This window comes from Onychostruthus taczanowskii, unplaced genomic scaffold (assembly GCF_017590055.1).
Source record: "Onychostruthus taczanowskii isolate IOZ18803 unplaced genomic scaffold, ASM1759005v1 scaffold29, whole genome shotgun sequence".
Classification (NCBI taxonomy): domain Eukaryota; kingdom Metazoa; phylum Chordata; class Aves; order Passeriformes; family Passeridae; genus Onychostruthus; species Onychostruthus taczanowskii.
Genome location: NW_024500239.1, coordinates 415,991 through 437,735, shown reverse-complemented (window position 1 = coordinate 437,735; position 21,745 = coordinate 415,991). Strand labels below are relative to the sequence as shown.

Sequence of the window (21,745 nt, the reverse complement as noted above, 5' to 3'; positions counted from 1 at the left end):
GTACTGAAAGAGGTTGCCCAGAGAGGTTGTGGATGCTCCATTCCTGGAAGTTTTCAGGGCCAGGTTTGATGGGGATTTGAATAAACTAGTCTAATGGAAGTAAACCCAGTGTCAGAGGGGTTGGAACTATGTGATCTTTAAGGCTCCTTCCAACCCAAACCATTCTATTGTGTGATTCTATGACATCCCACTATTTTTTTAATTAATATTAAATTTTCTGAAATCTCTACAACAATGTCATTTCAGTATTTCCCACACTGTCCACCTGTATTTATGTAAAAGAATGTCTCCACTGCATCCAACATCTTAGTGAACCTTTCCCACATCTGCACTGCAGAAAGCCAACCAAGAGCTCCAGCACTGAGTGCACAAGCAGGAAGAGCCACCTTTGCTGTAGTGACTGAAGATCAGCTGTCTCAGAAGCATTCAGGGCTGGCTAAACATCAGAAAGTGCCTTAACACCTACAGCAAGAGCTTTGGAAATACCAGTGCTTGCATAACCCAGACAAAATTGGGGCTTGAGGTGCCAAATAAGCAAGGGGAAAGACATTAGGGGGTAAAACATTTGAAGCTCCCTAATACTAGGATTTGCAAATGCCTTACAGAACATAGACACAACCCTTTCTAGTCTCTCTCTTGTCCAAAACTGACATTTGAGGTCAGCTATTTCAGTCCAAAACTAGGTGACAAGTCTATTTAGTAATTCAGTTCCTTTTTATTTGTAGTTCCTGAAGGCAGGAATCTCACAAGAATGAGATCCTTCAGTGTCACCTATGCCAAGAACTTCCAATCAGCCTTATTTTCCATCAGAACTTTAAAGCAGCATCTTTAAAGATGGAAAATTTAGAAATTCAAATGACCGACAGAATACCAACCAAAGCTCATTGCAAATGAGTGTAATCTTCCTTTACCAGAAGGAAGAAAGAATTCATATGTGCTGGGGTCCTAAAAGCTGCCTGATGGACCACAATGAATACTGCCGATTCCTCCACTTTCTTTTCAGAGACACAGCATCTGCCCAAGCCACAGGCTGTGCATGGCACAGGGAGGATCACAAAGCTGGGAGGCAGCAGTTAAATACAGTGTGCACAAAGCTTGTGAACAACCCCCATTCTAGGTACTGAATACTGTGAACAGCTAGGCATTTCATATCATTAGGGATTTAATTATTAAACACTCTGTTTCTGTGGGCTGGTGTACCAATAGAACAGATAAGAATGCATGTGATGCCATATCTATATTTTTAAGCAATTTTTATAAGTTTTATATTAAAACAATGCCAGGTTTATATTAAAACAATGCCAGATTGCATTTTAATATTCAGCCATTTTTGCTCAAATCTTCAAAGAGGGATGCTTAAATAAGATAAATGAACTGTTGCTAAGGGCTTTGCAAGCTCAGGAAGCTGTGAAAGGAATTAGATTGAGTTGAAAACCCTTATGAGCTTAGATGGAAGATGCTCCAAAATCATCAGTTAAACAACAGTCATTTTGTTCTGAATGTTTCTTTAATTTTTTTTTCCTCCACAGAATGGGAGGAATGGCAGAGAAATACATGCATTTACTATTCTGAAAATGAACTTTCTCGGAACTTTGCAAACGTACTGGGTAAGTTCTGTGCACTGTTACATATGTGGAGTGTGTCTGTTATTTATCTGTGGTGAGACTTCTGACATGAAGAGAAAGAAGGTCATTAAACAGAAATTCATCTGGCCTACTAACAAAACACAGGGATGAGCAAATAGCGATTAATGAATGGTCAACAAGAAAAAAAAGGCTCATGCCTGGAAATTACTATGTACACCATCAATCATGGTCCAGAAGAAGAAGGGGGAAATATGATAAAACATCTGCACACAGAAGCAGGCAACTCATACAACAAATCAAAGCCTACTGCAAGTCAAAGTGACACTCAGATGAATACATGTAGTTATGATGGGAGCTTTGAAAGAGTATGTTTGGGGTAGAAATCAGCCCTGTCTTAAGTCACTTCTAATGAACTGCCAATGTACTGCATTTCTCTTGCAGCAATTGCCACATCAGACAGACATTGTTTGAATAAACTTGAAGCTGCAGTGTTTGGAAAAAGTCATGAGATGCTACAGGGCTTTTTTGAGCATTCCCCTCTACTCCTTTTGGAATATCAATGACAATCTTGAAGAGGTGGGGAAGTGATTTTCTGCTTCCGTAAAACAGTCTAAAATGACTTTTTTTTTTTTTTTTTTTTTACGGGATAAATGAAAGATAATTTACAGCTCTCCAGGACAACACACAAAATGAGAGCAATCTCATCTCATTGTGCTTTTCCCCCCTACAACCAGACCAATCCCCCCAGTGTCTCCCACAAGAACTGTTCATTGTGTAAAAAACACATGCAATTATTGAGCTAGAAAGGAGGACAGGGTAGGACTTGAAGATTATAGGACATAAAAGGATTAAACTTCTTTACCCTCAGGTGACTTCTGAGCTGGCGTCCTTGCACCTTTGTCAGGGGCCCAACCACAGGCCTATTAGGTGTTACACAGTTTTAAATGCCTATTTGGCTTTTTCAGATATTGCTGAAACAAAACGGTATGGTTTCAATTAAAGTTTTAGTTTTTTCCATTGCAAAATACAAACCAAAAATATTTCACTGGAAATTTGCCATCAGCCTGTGTCCAGACTAGGAATTATGCTTTGCTTGTAAAGATTTATGCTCAAAGTTAATTTTCTTTCTCTCTTCAAATAGTGCAGAGTTTCATTGTATCATCTGTTGATTCTTTTATTAACCATTCCCAAACACTGGTATCTTTTAGGACTGCAGGAAAATAAACACTATCAGTACCTCTAGCACTGTCTTCTCTGTCTGGATAAAGATTGTGATTGAATTATCTTAAATAAGGTATAAAACACTTAGCTTGAGAGAAACCACAGTAACATGAGAACCAATTTCTGGTTAAGCTCAAGCTTGTGTGTAATGTGCTATCAAACATGATAAGGAACAGACCTCTTTATTCTCTTTTTGTGTTCTACAAACATGTACCTTATTTATGTCTAGCCCTGTTTTTTTAGCATTTTCCTGCTATGGACTGTAGAGTAAGATTGTCTAGTAAAGTCTGCTCCTTTAATTAGATAGCAAAATCTTGGGTGGGTACATACTAAACTAGCCTTATGCAAAAGCAACAATATATTATTATATGTATAATGTCATTCTAACACAACTTAGCATCTGGAAACATACTGCCTGACTAGGCCATTTTTTGGTAGTTCCTGCAAATCCATGACCCTAAAGTCTGTAAGTCACAGTCAAACATGACAAGTCTTTAGGAATTAGTCACATGTGTATTAAATAAAATGTGTGCTTCTGATCAGCAGAAGAAATTAAAAATAAGCTTGTTTCTCTTGAACACTATCCTGATGATCTGTTCAGCAATGGATACAATAAAGAGATTTAATGTTTTGGTAACAGTAAGGTAAGTAGATAATAAGCAACAAGATTTGAAGCCATGCAGCATCAGAATTCGATATTAGAAATGAGTTTGGAAACTGAAATGGATCACACGAATGGGGTTTGTGTGCCTGCATAGCAGAAATATGATTAAGGCCATTTGGCATGTCTTGTTTTTTAATTTTTTTTTTCCTTATGACTGAGGAGTAACATGCAGAGCTTTCCCACCAGCCCCCTAAATTGATGTATGATTTTAGCCTTGAACTGTGCTGTCCTCAACAGATGGTCATTGGGCTGAACCTCTGGCAACCGGAAAGGTTTGAGAGATTGGCAGTTTCAGCAACTTCTTTTCCTTGGGCAGGGCCAAGTTGAGATTTCCTTAACTGTGTTACAAAAAAAAATGGGAGAGGAAAAGAGTTTTTATGAACTTAATTGCAGATAGGACTTTATCTTCGTTCCCTGCTCTGAAATCCCTCTCATATCACACTCCTTCAGCTTTTTTTATACTGCTGAGTGACATCTTGGTTTGAAAAAACATCTAATGTAATACAAAGTCACCTTACTCAAGACAAAAGGCAATTAATTTTAAAGAAAGAAGGGATTCAATAACCTATTACTAAGGTATCTCATGCAAAGCATGTAAGGATCTGAAAGTCATCTACAATTAATCAAGTCATGCAACAGCTCTGTGATGCACGCTGTGTTTGATCACATTTTATGTACAGAAAAGCTGAAGTACTGTACATTTAAAAGGCAAACAGAAGATCTAACATTGCATCTTATTTCTTTTTTTAAGCCTCCAAGTAAATATTTAACTAATGTGTGTTTTCAGAGATATTTTAAATTCCGAATTAAGTCTTTAAATTTAAGATCAAATTACTACTGTATCATTTTCTTGAGTAACTAGAAATTACGTAGAAGGAAGTTCACTTGCTCCACATCAATTTTCCATAGCAAACTACTTTCTTCCGAGACCCACTCCCTATCATCTGATTTATATAGCTGATGACGAGAAATTTCCTCAGCAGCAGAGGGGGCTTCACAAGCTTCAGTATGTTTGATATGGGAATTGTGTACAAAGCAGAATATCAAAACTGTAATGTTTTCAGGATGCTAATTTTCCTCCTGGCCAATGCAGAGTTGCTCAAGTAGAGCATAGAGATCACCCTGTCCCTGATTGTGAAAGCCATCACCAATAAAATGAATGAATTACAGTCAAAGCCAGAGGAAAACAGAGAAATAACAGAACCATTAGAGTACCTTCTCTTGGACCCTCTTAAAAAATTAAACCTACTGAAACACAACAGCCATGAGGCACACAGCATTCTCCCTTGTTTCCTTAGGCAGCTGTGCTGTCCCTCCCACTGCCTTTCCTGTACTATGGGATTGGACTTCTGGACTCTTTGCTGTAACTATGGGATCTATCTCCCCACTGCCCTGTCATACTTGACAGTAATGGAGTTTCGTTCCTACTCAAGTTGAAAAAGGCATTACAAAAGACCCCAAGTCGGCAATCTCATAAGAGAAAAGGAAGTTTCCAGTCATTTTGGAAGGGGGACAGCTAGAAAATTAGTCCTCAGCCTTCCACCAGCCATGCTGCAGGCTGCCATTCTCACGACAGACAGCAGGCATGGGACACAGAGCAGGACTGAGCCACCAAGAGCATGTGGGACGGCAAGGAAAAAGCAAGGAAGAAGAAAAACAAAGATAACAAATTGCTTCATTAGTTCTACTGCTTATGAAACAACTTGCTAGATTTAGTGGCCTTGGAAATGTCCTGTTTAAATAATATCAAGGTTGAGTTCAAGGACCCTAGGGGAGAAAAGTATTTGAGTTTGCAAGTACAGTGGAAAACTACTCTATTATTATTCTGTGGTTTTATGCACGTGAAATTTGTTCTTTCAACAGTTTCATTAAAATGTACTTGTATTAAATACCCAAACTATGCTTGTGTTTAAATAACTTTGCCTGAAAACAACTGTAAGTTTAATGATATAGTTAGCAGTCCTTTCCTGACACTGCACAATCTTATAGACAACATTTCAACAGCCAAAACACAAAATCATAACAACCTATGAATAAAGTGTGTGGAAATGGTTGAAGATAGTATGTCAACAAAGACTCCAAATTATAAAATATTACCTATTTCAACATCTTTCTTAGGCAATTCAATGTTAACAGGTTATTCTTTTTAAGCATCCTTAAAAGAAAATGTTAGTGGTTTGAAATACTGAAATGATAAAACTCTTGAAAGAACAAACATCACACATGAAACCATGGGACAAACCCACCACAAACTCTTCTTGAAAGACTATGCAATAAAGTAAAACTAGAGAAAGGATATATATATATGTGTGTGTGTGTATATATATATATATATTCCATTTATTACTATAATGATAAAAGCACTATTATTTCATTGAATATATAGACTGAAGATTTTTCTCTACTTCTCTTTTCTCAAACGTCTGAATATTATCAGGCATAAAAAGTAATTCAGAAGCAGAGGTTTGACTGCAAAACCAGACACACTTATTTGCCTTTGGACAACTTGCCAAATAAAGTTAACAAATAAAGATACCTTCTGGGAGACATGTGAACATAACAGAAGTGGTCATATTTCTCCAGCAATCATCTGTCCCAAATCTGGAAGAGGCTGCTATCCTCAAATCCAGTTCTCATCATCAGTCTAGTCCAGACACTTTTTTTGTAAATCCAAAAAAATTCATGATGAAAACAAAAATGTAACAGACCAGACACATTTCCAGCTATCCACATGGTAGGTTTCTGAAGTGAGTGGCAGAATATTTAATGGAGCCATTTAGAAACCTGATTTATGGGGACAAAATCACTGCATATCAGCTAAGGCACTGCTTAATTACACAACAATGTAGCAATGTCACATTATTCTAACTCCCTCCTTTGCCAGAAGAGGAAAGAAATGGAGATATTCTCAATTTTGATTTTCATAAATGCTAGCAAGTATGCAACTTCTGCATACAGCTAGACAACTGCAAGGATATATTATATTATTGTAGGCTTCTCTCAACAGGGCTCTGTTGATGTAAAATTATCACATTACAGTGATAACTATTTTTTAAGAGTTACAAAGCTCAGTGTTCAAAGAAATAACGTAATTCTTCTGTCTCATGCTACCTCCTTCCTCTGAGTTTTATCAACCAAACTCATCACATCCACCCCCAATTTTATAGCAAATCAAACAAATAAACAAACTGAAATATGTGTGGTAAGTTTTGAATCTCAGAAAGGTGAAAGAGCTGGAAAAAGACTCCTCAGATTCCTGCTTGGATAAGAGAAATGGAATTGTTGCCATACAGCACTTCTGGTGATGTGGCAAAGGTTTACCAATACGGGCTTAAATCTAATCACACTCATGTTCAATTGAGTTCCAGAGGTCTGCACATTAGATGAAGTTAACTCCAGCTTCACTAGCCTCCATGTCCAGATCCCAATTGTAGTTTGACAAAAGCAAATGCCTTTGTTACAACTCATAAAAAAGATCTGGCTTTTACAGTTTTCCTCAAAGCATAAAGCAAATGTATGTGGGTACCACTACAGAAGGAAAAGGAGGAGGAAGTTTGCATGATTCACTTAAGAGTTGAGGTTGGAAGGGATCTCTCTGGAGGACACCTTGTCCAGCTCTCTGTAAAGCCACTTACACTTAGTTGGCCAGGATGGCGTCTAATTTATTAAATGTGGCTAAAAATTAACAGATATACAAAACATGAATTTAAAAAATGGTGATTCTTAAATATATATTTTAAACTATTCTTTATTTTCCAAAGCATGGCACTTGCAAATTATTTTCTGCCTCTTTCTCACACACCCATACCAGCTCCCAAACTCACATATACTGAAAGAGACAAAAAAATCCCTAACACTTATTTTCACCAGATCACAGAGATTACCTAATTTCATTACAACAAAGCAGTTCCACATATATTAAGATTCAAATGCCCATACATGTGCCCAAAATGTAGTTCTCAGTTCACCTATCATATGAAGACAAGACTTTTTATGCAATGATCCCCAAGTAGGTTTCTGGACACCAGGTGTGGTCTGGGAGTACAGTAAAAATCAGTGATATTGTACATTAAATGAATTACATTTTCTCAAGCATTTAAAAGAATACTGAATGGTTTGCTTGGGTACCTCCAAAGAGTCACAGGTTTTGTGTCTCAGTTCCTCAAGCAGCACCACAGTAACAGCAATGCTCACTTTGGTTCTAGTTTGACAGCAGACAGAAAAGGATAGAAACAAGTTTTCTATACAGCAGAATTGGAACATGGCTGTGGAAAGTATTCAAGGCTTGGCAACTCATGGTCAGAACTGACAGGTCCAGCAGGGTCTCTGAACTAACCCATCTGCATGTGCAGTCTCCCTGCAGCCTATTTTTCTGGAAATGTGGATGTGCAGCTCAAAGATGAGAATAGACTAGGTTCCTATCTCCCAAGTGAGGTTAAAACAGCCTCAGAAGTGCAAGAGAGCATCATCTGAAATCACCTGAGATACGACTACAAACACCAAACAGCAATGTGATAACTGAAGTCAAGCACCTGTGCCTGTACATTCCTAACAGGCTGTAGCTACCTAGCTGTAGGTAGGTTTGCAGCAGCAGTCTGGAAGACAAGGGATCAGATTCCAGAGTCTGTGCTTCTCTTCATCTGACCCTTAGTGCACTGTTATGGACCTAAAGACTTTTGACAAAGCACATTTGACTAAGCTACTGCACAGTAAGATGTACCTTTATTTGAGGCATTGTTTCACATGTACTTCAGTTTTTGTTTCGTCAGAATGAAATCTATTTTACACATAGTATTTAAGAATTATTCATCATCTGGGACTTGGATAGTTTTTAGCCAAGTAATTGCCAGGATCATTCAAAGAGCTGAACCCACAGAAGCATGAGATCATAATCAGCAGTGATTTGACTTGCATCATAGATCAATTTTGAGCTGTTGTTTCAGTTCTTTGGGAGCAGTACAGAGAGGAGACAGTGGGGCAGGGGGTGGGCAGGGGAACCGAACAAAAAAAACCCAACCCTTTCTTTTTCTTGAACTAACCACAACAGATTACTTCCACTTTCTTCTGAACTCAAGAGCAACTGCAGACAAAATCAGTAAATACAGTGATGCCCTAATGAGGGGCAGCAGTTAACAAAAGCAGTAAACTGTTCCAGAACATGATCCTTTGTATCCAAGAAAGCTCAACTGAAATGCACTGTGGTAGCTGTGTAATGTCTGATGGGAATAATTCCTATAGATTTAGCCAAAATTGAATGTAATTGAGATTTGCCCCTTTCAATGCAGTGGAGTACAGGTTCTGAGAAGGAGAATTTATTGAGAGTACTAAAATCACACTGAACTCTTACTTCTGGGGTAATTTTGCTTGCTTTTAGAAAGTTTTCCATGGTAGGCTCTCACATGGAGCAACCATGAGAATAGCATGAAAGATATTACCAAGTAACCATGGAAACACCAGAAAAAAATTTGTGTTTTTCTGGTGGTGTTTCCATTCCCCCTCCCCAAGTTACTATACGAGCACATCTCCTTTTATAAGAGCAAAATGCCTCACAATATCTGAAAGAATTATTTGGAGTTTCCACATAGGGATGCAGTTGCACAGTTCTTGAATTTTCTTCTTCCTATTAATAATAATAACAACAACAGTTTTGCCAATGCTACAGAGCAAATTAAGAGTCTTGATAGACAGTCACCTGCTTTAACCAGGAAAATAAGATCTCAGAAGCTGGAAAGGACTGGACTTGGACTGGCAGACTTGCTGCCAGAGATGCCTCTGTACTGCCTCTGAGTAATACAGCAGATCAGCCTAAATGCATAATGCCAAACTAAAAATCTCTGCAAGCTGGAGGTCCTACTCCTCGTCCCTGATTACTGAATCATGTTTTTTTGAACCCATATATTCACAGCACAATTCATAGGAGAAACAGTGCTGCTCTGGCTCAGCATAACCAGCTACAACTCATGCTCTGAAAGCATGACTTTAATTGCAGCCCTGACTTTTTCCGTCAATCTCCTAGACAGCTTCCCATAAGTGGGTATTGCCAGAGCCTTTCATTCCTGCCTGTTTAGGATGGCAGGCTGAAGGCTAAAAGGCTGTGTAAGCTATGCAGATGAACAAAATTAACCAAAGTAGAGGCAGTAGGATACCACAGAATCACAAATAAATACTTCACATTTGCAGCTCAAAAGCAAGCTCCATGTTCTGGGTCCCCTAGAAAAACAAACATGTAAAACAACTGCTTTTGGAAACAGAGACATCTAGCAGCTGCAGCTTAACTATTTTATAATACATCTTTCCCTGCCATGGGAGTAGGATAAGGATGTGCTTGCTGGCCTCTTCTCAATCTGTGCTCTGGCAGTATTCCTCAGCAGGCAGCTGGGTAATTCCTCCCCAGCACCTTGGACTGATTGCAGACAAAAACATAAAATTCCACGATATGTAATGCCATCACTTTGATTAAACTAGGTGCGTTAGAAATACGTGGAGTTAAAGAGAAAAACTCCAGATCACAAAAAAGATCACAAAACTGAAGATGCATTTCATTAGACATGCAGAGAGATTCATTAGCTGTATGAAGCTACAAATATCCAAAACTAAAGGATACCAGCTGCCTGAGGGAAAGAGAGCACAACTAATTTTTTATCAATAACCTGTGCTAGGTATTAGATGGAATAGGTGTTTTAAAGCACGTAGTCCTGCTCAAAATTTTATTCTCCCAGGAGCATTTTCCTCCAGTTCTGTCCTCACACTGTTTATTCATATCCATCTGTGCCTGCTAGGTGGTGCTGTGGGATGGTTTTTCTAAGGTAGAAAAAGCAAGTTGCTTTATTCATTCCTCTCACTGATATTTTTTTTTTTTTCCCTTCTACACAAGAACAGCTGGGGTGTTTTCTGTATCTTGGCTGTACAGGATGTGTCCTGTCAGGTCTCTTGTCAAGCACGTGGTGGCCACCACTGAGGATGCTGCTTCTCCAGAGCAATCAGGGAAAATGAATGTATCAGCTTTCATCTGCACGTATACATGCAGGAAAGCTGGAGCCTCGGATGAAGGCAGGAGGTATTACTATCCAGTCTAAAATTTTCAAAATTTTCATTTCTCTTGGCTTCTAAAGATATTGGCTATTTAAACTAACTATTTTCATTGACAAAGAAGGATTTAAAATTAATTTAGATACACAAAACAAAAGTATCGTTTCAAAGAAAAGGGAAAGACTAAAATTTCCCAGAGGTCCAACAAGTGAAATGCCTCCTTTTTTCCCTCTCAGACTGCAACTTACTTCTATGATGAAAAGCAACCTACTGCAAAAACTTTGAAGACACCCTTTGAAAAGGATGCCAATGAGAAGGATGCTGGTTTAGGCTTCATTTTTTTCTCTAACTAACCAATAACTCAAGTGGCAGGACGCTATCAGTGCTATAACATCCACAGAATCATAAATGGTGCAGACTGGGATTGAACTATTCAGACCTGTAGGTAAAGTCTGGTCCATCTGTTCCACATAACTTCATGTCGGTTTAGCCAAAGATGACGAATAATCCTAACCCACCCTTCTGAGCAGGAGGGAAATAAAACAAAACAACCTCCAAGATGAGTAACTGTAGTACTACATCATATCATGACATCAGGAAAATCTTGTGCTCAGTTTTCAGATCCTGTCCCATGGCCCAATGCCTTGGGACACCCTCAGAGCCCTTGCTGTTCCTATATAAAAGACACGGCAATGTGTCTTTAATACAGCCTTCAATTTCTGTGGAGTGAATTGACATTTTTTGTCTGATGCTCTGCTATGAATGATCTTCCACTGCCAGAAGCAGAACTTGGGCATTCACATTGCAACTCTTCATCAGAAGGGAATGAGAAGGAACAAGAAGGGAAAATTTTGCAGACCAGCGATAAAAGTTGAAGTATATCATGATTCTAAGGAAGTGTGCCTCAAATCTCTCTGTTACATCCACAGCTATTATAGACATCCATCTGAGCAGTGCAGATCTGGAAGCAAACCTACTTTCAAGTGGTCTATCATGTCTTTTCCCCTACAGCCATGCACAGTCCTTACTGCAAAAGGTGAGCCTGGAAGGGTGGCCCAAGAAACGTCAAATATGAGAAGAGTGCATATTTGTGGAAGGTAGACTGCAGATGAGAAAGGGAAAAAGAAAAAATTATCTGAACAGAAAGAACTGCAAACCACACAGAGTGGGAATGACACAAAGGAGTCAAAATTATGAAGAGAAATTCTATCTTATCTACTTAATAAATAGAGTAAAACATTTTACTAAATTTAATACACATAATATATATTATATATTTAATATAGTTTTATTATATTTAGTATCTTCAGGAAAACACAGTGAAACTAGAACACAGTCCCCAGGGATTAACAGTTTTCAAGTTACTCCATACATTCATAGCTGTGGTAGTCTCTTGTCCCTCTTTACTCTTTCTTTACTATAAGAAAGCCTGTGTCATAGCAAAAGCTTAATTCGTGAAGCAGAAGCATTCAAACTGTAAGTTAGAAAAGTGTTACATTTCCCTACAAAATCACAACAATAAGATGCTTAGACAACCACACTGACATTTAAAGTGCAGTGGAGAAAAAGGGCTTCTGAGAGGTTTAATTTATTTTTATTACCAAGCTAAAGAAGGAAGCAGTTACAGACCGCTGGAAATGAAAAAGACAAAACATACATTTACTACAGTTGTGTGTCTTCTAATAAGAAGAGGAAATTCAAAAATAAAAGGGACCAATCTACAAAAATTCCATGCTGGCTGAGGTATTAACAGTATGTTTTATATTGAACATCACATTCTTGTTTTTTATTAATGTGGTCTTCAAAAAGGGAAAATAGTGGAGACATAGAGGGGGGCAAACCAGGAAGCATCTGAACTCCGTGTTCAATTGCTGTGATCAAAGAGGGTCAGAATATGGGAAGAGAGTACACAGCATGCCCACATGAGGCTCATTTCAGTGTATCATGGGAGCCAGCTAGAAAACCTGCTGATATGCTGGAAATTATTCTGAAAAGTCTTTATATGGTATAAACTACTCTTAGAGAACTGTGGATCAGAAAAAAAAAAAAAAAAAAAAAAGGAAGAAAGAAAACCTATCAAAGAGCCTTCCTTTTGATCTTGATTTTATGAAAAGTAGTTGAGGTCCACACATCTTACCAGACCTTTTTCTTCCTAAGGACATGTCCTGTAACTGAGGAGATGAACATAAAATCTGTGAGGTAGCCATGACGATACCCTGGTGAGGGACCTGAGCTGCCTGCAATTCAGAGGTTCCTTGGGGTGCGCAACATGCTGAATATAGAGCCATCATGTGTGTTTTGGTAGTTTCCATTTTTGACACAGTGTATTTTTTCTGTTATCCAATTATATTCAGCTAGTAGCCTTTGCTTTAAAAAACAACTATTCTAAAGAAAAGAATGACAAACATTTTTGAGCGATGCCAAAAGAACAGATATGGTAACAATTAGTATCAGGTCCAACTTTTACCTATGTATCTGTCTTCACATATAATCTGTCCTTGTACTCCCTTATGTTCTTCCTCCAGGCCTCTAAAATCCAAATACAAATTTTCCAGATGAGGGACCAAGACAAAAAGGGATTTGAAAACTGGTTCAAGAATGTGCCTGGAAGCTGGATTCAGCCTGGGTCTCCCAATGTAAAAGGTCTCTCCCTATCTGGGCCATTCTTCCAGGCTAAGCTACAAGCAAAACACTGGTATATTAACTGCTGTGTTGGCTGAACTGTCTCGGATCTGGTTTACATGACGCTGCAAAAAATGTTGGATACCACCTTTCCTGCAGGCAGAATTCCATTACCACACTATATATATGGGAAGGAGGACAGACACTGATTTAAGAAGAAAACTAGGATGAAATCAAGAGGAAAAATAAAGTCAATGAAGTATGTAGTAATTTAGTTACTGTTCAAAAAGAGGAACATTCAGGAAAATAACAGAGAGAAAATTAAGCAGAACAATTCTGCAAAAAAAGATCCTATACATCTCATAGCAGCAGCTGCAGAGTACACAGCAAGTCATACTTTTGGAGAAGTTAAGAGATCCTTGCACAGACAAACATTTGAAGAGACTTTGTGTGGAATTTCTGCTACTTCCATGCAAACTCTCCTTGCATTTCTTCAAAAACCTATAAAAAGCATCCACACCAATTGTACAGTTCTCAAAAATCTTTAATAAAAATTCAATAAACATCAAAATAGAGGTGAGAGGAAGAAGTAACTTGGTAATGAAGTTACAAAGTTTACTACAAACAGTTTAAGAAATTAAGTGATTAACAAAAACATCCTACCCACATCCTATGAATTAATTGAACTCTGCTTGTACCAGAATAAATATCATAGTGCATTGAGATAAATATGTAAACTGAGCCCAAACTCTGTTAAAATAAGGACAGAATACCTGCATTCTTCAAATCTGATGGAATTAACCATAATGCCCTTTCTTTAACAGTCATAAAATTCCAGAATATTAACACCTACTCAAGAATGCAAAATGTTGGCCACCTCCTTTCTTCTATAGGAGTGCAGGAGTCTTCTCAGCACCACCACTGCAATGCTCCACTCCCATATGCTGCTTTCTACTGTCAGAATAACCAAAAAGTTCTGTCAGAAATTCAAGACACTTAAGTCTCAGGAGATCTGGATGCCAGGTTTGTTTCTTACACTGGTCTCACCACACAGTTCAGATGAGGTACTTTGTGCAAATATATCCATTCACTATGATGCATTTTCACAGAACCACAGAATCACAGGATAGTCTGAAATGGAAGGGACCAGCAGGATCATGGGATCATGATGTCCCTCTATTAAACGAATGGCCCATTCAAGGATGGAGCCCACAACCTTGGTGCTATTAGAACTGTGTTGTAACCAACTGAGCCAACCTCAGGGCGTTTTCTTATGTTTCATAGTGATAGTGATCTATCTCCTGTATCACACATGCCACTGACAAGGTCCTGTCAGTGAAGGCAAGAAGGAATGACAGAGCACAGACAGTATTTGCCAGCATTACAGCACATTTTGCGAATGCTTATTGCAACTATTAAATAGATTAAGAAAACTGTATCACTTGACCTTCACTAAAGGTCTAAGCTAACAAATTTGAGTTTGGTGACATTTCAATGACTCTGCACCAGAAGAGATTTCCCTGCTGCTCCAGCCAAACTTTCTAATAGCCCACTTTCTAATGCCTTCTGCCAAGCACCACAGCCACTGTCATAAAAGATACATCAGTTTAACACCTAAGAGCAACAAGACCAGAAAATGGACAACCCTGGAAATTGAAGCATTATGCGCCAGAGTTCACGAAATAATGTTCCCAGAAAAGGTGCAGACACAGCTGCTTATTCTAATTTTTAAACACTCCTGAAAATGCAGCGTATTAAACTCCTGAGTTAGGATTACTGATATTTCTACCCTGAAAAATGAAACACAGCTGTCCCAAAAGGTTTGTCATAATGACCACAATGTGCTTTATACTGGCTAAGTTGATTTCTGCATTCAGATATGCATAAAAATTTCATGTCTATACTATAACATAAATCTGGATTATAACTAGCATCTTTTTATCCTTTGAGCAACTCTCTTATATTTATTCATTCTGTTTCACCTGACAACTTATTTTCTCTCTCTTTTGGTTAGGCAATTTATTTTATTGTCAAAGACATATCCCACTGATGGCTTCAAGCATGCTGGCCATTTTCTTTAGTCTCAGTCCCCAATACAGACAAACTTTCCAACTGCACCTTCTCCTTTCACTGCAGTGCTGAACATAATGCTTGTTAGAACACACTAGGAGCTAATAGCAGATATAGATATTATTATAATAGTAATTAATCGATATATTATCAAATTAATATATATATATATTAATAGCTAGGGCATGAAGCACTGCACTTTGCTCACACATGTGAATGGTAACAGGCCTGTGACACTGAACTACTGCAGTGAGGGAGACCAAGGCAATCCTAAAAGCTAGCACTGACTTTAGGGTTGTTTTTCAGTTTTTACCCCGCCTAATTCTAGTGTAACTCTTGCTTTTTTTCTCTCTTCTTGCCTTTCCTTCAGAACCAGAAATTTGCACATCTGCATAGATGCATGGTATTTTCTGGGAATAACTGGACATATTTTACTCACCTCTAACCCAACACTTTCTTAAACAGTTTTGAACAGATGAGACTGAGCGAAAAGTTGTGTCTAAGCATTGGCCACATTGTTGGCAGTTAATCATTACATTTTCTCATTCCCCACTTCAAACGAATTGATATCAGATCTCTGATGTCTTGTGAGGGAACTGTGTGTTTTCTAGTATCTCCTTAATCTACAAGAGTTCATTTTCACCACAGAAGAATGTGTGTTCATCCCTTCAAAATACTCATAAATGAATGCAACAGATGGAAGTACAGGAATAGTTAGTGCTGCAGGTCTTAGCTACTTTTATATTTGATGGAGGGACTTAGAAATCTACCTACAAATATGTTTGGTAAAGAGCAGCAGCACTCATAGCAGTCTGTCTGCTGAGTTGGAGAGACCAAAGCAAGTGCTTAACACAGTCTGTGCTGGCTAGTGTATTCTATTCCAAGTTTATTGCAACATCCTGATCCTTATCTTCAAAGCACTAATTAAATACAATTCAAAATAAACTCAGTTCATGCAACAGTGCTGATCCAGTTTCTGAGTGAAAGAAGAAGAAAGCCTCTGATGGCATGGGTGAGCATAGGCTCAAGACCTCAAGAAGTAGGAAATAGGGAAATTCCTGTAAAGCCAGGATTTCGTTTCTCCCTCCCATAGCTATTTTCATAACAACAGTTCAATGGCCAAATGCACAGTAGATTAACTATAAGAGGCAGCTGCTAAGCTGAGATGAATGTTCAGGGTTTCAGTGAACTCAAAGCAGTTGTACCTGCTCACCACAGCCCAACATCTCAAGTGCAGGGCAGCCCATGGGTGAGACTGCAATAATTTTAGGCTTTGAAGGGAGATCTCAGTTTTGCTTTGAACACTTCCAGGAAGAAAAGGAGCCAGAAAGCCTGTTAAGACTGATACCCAGCTAACATTTCTACCTGGTCTAGGCCTGAAAACAGAACAAAACTAGAGCTTGCCAGAGTTGTGGCTGGAGGTGAGAAAGCAATGATGCAATACAAATAGCCTGTGCTTAAGTTGTATGGGGCATCTCATTTGTCAGAAGCTGCAGGAAGGTTTGTTAATCATCAGGGCAGCAGATTGGGAATCAAAAAAGCAAAACTGATCACAGGAGGTCCCCAGGCTGTTTGATTTTTCCTGGGTTCTTAATTCTTTTAGCTAGACAGAGTTCCTAGATCACCTTCCAAACACGTTGAGAATAAAGCAATAAAGAACAAAGCTGCACTTACAGTTACACTTGCTGCAGTTCTACAGCACAATCTCCTGCTCACAAAAATTGGGCACATGAATAGATCATCTATACACACAATTATTTTTCAAAATATATGGCCATAAAATTGAATGAGATCCAAGTACTTAGTATTTTCAAGATTCTCAACAAGAGGGTATACCATCCAGGTTGGCAGTGATTTCATTCAACATGCTTTGGGGGTAGGTAGTACTAGTACGACTGCTTTTGATTTTATTAATGTCTGTTAAGACCCTTAGAATTGCAACCTTCTCCATTACTACAAACCAATTTTGGATATTTATTTGGAGATTAGGTGAGAAATTTCTTGAGAAAAAGATCAAGTTACAGTATTCTCAACTTTGCTTCTGTCTTCAGTGTAGTGCATGTATAAATGACTTGTGAAATGGATACTAATTTAGTCAAGCTTTTCCACTGAGTATCTACCTCTGTATACCTTAAAAGATTCATTTGTGAAAAAAAAAAAGTTTTTTTTGTCAATATTATTTCTCCCAAAATTCTCACGAAATGACTACCAACCATGTGCATGCTTTAACCCGCACCTGGCACCATGCAGAAAAAGCAGTCCCTAATGGACTTGTCTGAAGCCAGGTTGATAAGGGCCCTGAGAAACCTGGTCTAGTGGAAGGTGTCCCTGCATGTGGCAAAGGGAGCCTGGAATTGAATTATATTTATGAACCCTCCCAAAGCAAATCAGTTCTATGGTTCTATGACTTTTTTTTTGCACTCAACAAATTTACCCACTAAAACTACATTGTTCTATCTCAATGTGTTGGGTTTTGTTTTTCCTTTGAAATAGGTTTTTTGCTTCTTTCTGACAGAATTACATTTTTAAACATCCAGAAAGTAATTTCTTCAATACCAAAGCAAGCAAAAGGTTCACACAAGGCACAGAGAACAACTTGATAGTTAAAGTTTGTAGTTAACTTTGCAATCTAGGACTCAGACAGAAGCAAAGTAGGAAAAAAATTAAAACAATATGTGAGATAGGAATCTTTAATCAACCTCGTTGTATCGGCCTGGGCCCAGCATTCCACCCTGTCTTCTGAGGTTACCCAGCACCACTTTGAAAATGGATTATTTTCCACTGAAAACAATGCCAAAAAGGGGCTTTAGCTCCCCTGGGGGAAATGAGAACAGCCTGGATCATCAAATGGGAAAAAATAATCATTATCAGGAGCAGTAAAAAACAGGGGGAAAGAAAAGGTGAAACTAAACTCAGATTTTGGACCACTTTATGCCTTAGAAGTGGCTTTGAAAACCAAGATGGATTGGCAAAAACTTGTGGGTTTGTGATGCAAAGCAACATTTGCTTCCCCAGATATAGAGAAGCTCCTATGTTTTTTCAAGATGTTTGGTCCAGAAAAGTACTTTTTGTAAACAGTCAATAGCTAGTCCTGGAGGATTTAAAGCACTGATACATTAGAAGTACTGTACAACTTCTCTTACTAGGTCAGAGGAATTACAAACACATATGAAAGATTTTATATGCATATATATAAACTTATACATGCCTACAGATCAGAAATACATTATATGGACTTAATAAGGCTTAATATATACATCTGTTTAACTTGGTGTCCCTTCTTGTGGGTAAAGAGAAATTTTCTAAGAGCTATCACCATTTACCTGCAAGTGATCCACCAAAGAGCTCCAGTGCCAGCTGCCAGCACAAACAAGTCCATTTAAAACCAGCCTAAATATATTTGCAATACAACACAAAAACTTAATTCCACCTGCAGGAGTAGTAACACATAGGTGGCAGAAACACGGAGAAAGCGGTGAAACATGATTTTCCTTCCAGGCACCGTGAAGTTGAAACATAAATACTGTTAAGGCATCATCCTTAACACGGCTTAACTGTTGAGCCAGTTAAGGCATCATCCTTGACAGGTTAGTTAAAAAAAAATAAAAAAAATTAAGGAGCAATTCTGAAAGCATTGTTAACTAACATTCAACTGACTTCTAGTTTTGTCATCTAAGAACCAAACCCTCTTTCATGAATGCGCCCCATGCTAGCACCAAATGCTAAAAGAAAACTTGGTTGATACCAATATTTCCTATTTACATAATTTGTAGCTTATATAAGACGGTTAGAGCCTTGGCCCTGCCATAGCCCTCTTTTGCATGCCTGCAGCAGCTCACTGCTGACCTCAGTTATGTATTAAAGCTATCTGGAAGCCAACAGCATGTAACCATACACCCATAATTGAGTACATACTTGAACGCTTTGTCAAACAGGGAACCACTGATGAATTGTCCATATAACTAATGATGAAATAATAGTAATGTACATTTACATTGGGATTATGCTGCCAATGTTTTATGCCAGGGATGTATGAGCCACTGATGATTGGAAAGCAGTCTACAGGCAGCCTGTGAAAGCCCACTGCCACACACTGGTGCGGTCACTTATGGGTGGGCACAACTTGCAGAGAACCAACAGTGGGCCTAAGTGGGCCTACTGGCATGTGCCAGTAATGCTCTTATCTCCACATAATATCACTAAAGAATGGAAGTGTGATGTAGCAGAACCAATCTAGTGCCTATATAATACCAATCTGCAATAAAAGGCTATTTCTGTGCCACAGAAAACAAGTCATCTAAGATTAACTTCCTTCCTGCTTTTCAATTCTTCACCTTGACACAGCTGGTGCCTCTGAACTGGTACAATGACAACAGTGCCAGTGCAGTCACACCACTGGAATTCTAACTGCCTCCCTAATAACTTTATTCAGAGCAAACTTAAATAACAGCACTAAAATTATCAACAACTTCTGATAACCTATCAATGTAAGCATTCACTGATGTTCAGAGGAGTAAAATGGCAGCAGAATTAGCAATGGTAAGGAATACAATGGCAAAAATCTGGGGAGGCTTTCAGTAAATTGCTTAGAGTCCTTCTTTCATACAAATTTAAACTTTTATTTCCCAAATATTTTTCCCATCCCTATACAGAAGTATAGCTGGGTGCATAAAGTGATCTTGGAGCTGGGTACCAAAATCACAGCTGTTGCAGTGCTGAGCATGCCAGCCCCTGAGGTGCTCTGCTGAACCCCATGTAATGCAACAATCCACTGCTCAAAGTGAGCAAGGGTGACAGAGCCAGCAGCCCCTTCCAAAGAGAGCAGGGCAAGCAACAGAAGCAACAGTGAAGGAGCAAAACCACTACACATTTTGATAAAAAAAATAAAAAATATCAGTGGAACAGATTCAACAACCTCCACTGCTAAGTATATTAAACGCAGCCAGAACTCCTGAGAAGGCAAGAAACCATGTGTCACAGCTGTGGCAGTTGAATAGCTATATTGCTCCTGCATCCTATTAGAGGGATTTGTCCCAAGACTTAATTGGCAGTTTCACTATTCCTTTTTTGCTCAGCAATGTTAGTGTATTTTTCATCATTGCTGTGAAAAAGGCACCAGCATAGCAGGGCTGAAAATCAGACTGTAGGTGCATTGGAAATTCCAGGGCTTCATTTTTCACAGAAAGTCAAAACCACCTTTAAGTGAATAAAGCAGCTGTCCCACCACACTGACAGTAAGCCTGCCATACCTTCAGTTAACTTCTGGCACACAGACAGGGACTTAGATCTCCTCCAAGACAGTTGAAGAATAATGAAAAAGCAACTTTGATGCTACCTGAAACCAAACTATTCAAAGCACATTGCCTGCATTCCTCAGCTGCAGGCACTGAGCCAGGACATGGAGATAATCATTCAGGCTGGCAGTGGGGGAGGGAGAAAGGAGCTTAAGGACCCAAGAGCTGAAGTACTCAGAACAAGAAAATCTAGAAAGAATTTAATCTGCAAGGTAACAATACAGTCATGTTTCTCTCCCATTCCACTCCCATTACGTGCTTTAGAGAATTAAAATAGTCATGGACATAGAAGTATTTTTGTTCCTTTTTTGCTCTTTTATCTGTTCCATAGAAAATGTAGATCTCTGTGAAGCAAATGGTTTCTCTCTCATCTCACAATGCTTTTCCAACTGTGGCAACATCCCCTGTTTCAGAAGGAAAAATGGCTCAGAGTAATACCTAGAAAACAGTGGAACATTTTACAGTGAGGGAAGAGTTTCTCCTTATCTTTTCCCAGTCATGAAACTTGCCCCTTAAGCCTGAGATTTGATGACCATAATTAACTTACTTTTACTTATCTACTATGTCAACCCAAGATAAATCAGTTCTTTCAATACTGCAGCACCTGTTCTTTGACCTGACAATCTGCTGCAGCAGTGAAGTTTGCACATTGTAGAAAAAAATTGTAGTTAAAAAAGGATCCTTGGGACATCAAGCTCTTCCTCCTTGTGTTATGAGAGTTATCAGAGTTAAAGAGGAGAACAGCAGCCTCTCCATGTCACTACAGTACCCAACAGCAACTTTGTGCGACTCAGACACTTGAAACATTCCCAGAAATTTCTTAGTAACTATAGCTACAGATTCAGCTCCACCAATTACAGCAACTTTTGAGTTGTAAACAACTACCATACTCTGTTCTAGCTATTGTGTCATACATAGTTACCTATGTACAGGTCTGCATGGTAAGAGCAGCAGCAGCCCCTGGGAAGCCATAATAAGCTTCCTAAAGCTTCTTAAGAGCCAGCAGGCTGGAGAAGAGTATATTTGTGGGTTTACCTATCCTATGGCCCCTCAAGACGGCATGTCAGTAGAATCTGTGTTCTGCTTGCTTTTCAAATTCCAGCAAAGATGGGCTTAAAGGTAGACTGTGCACTATGTAAATCACTATTCTACTGGAGAAGACCTCTCCAAGCCGCACATATTCCAGCTTTCAGCTTTTGTCTCAATATATGGGGACCAACAAAGAATACCTTGCAGGCAGGTACCAGACTTTGCCTTCT

The 21,745-nt window shown here is 38.7% G+C and overlaps 1 protein-coding gene across 7 annotated transcripts in view; it reads right to left on the bottom strand.

Annotated features, from left to right (window-relative positions):
* FHOD3 (formin homology 2 domain containing 3) overlaps window positions 1–21,745 on the bottom strand; it is a 375,703-nt gene that overhangs the window by 129,083 nt on the left and 224,875 nt on the right. The window lies entirely within an intron of this gene.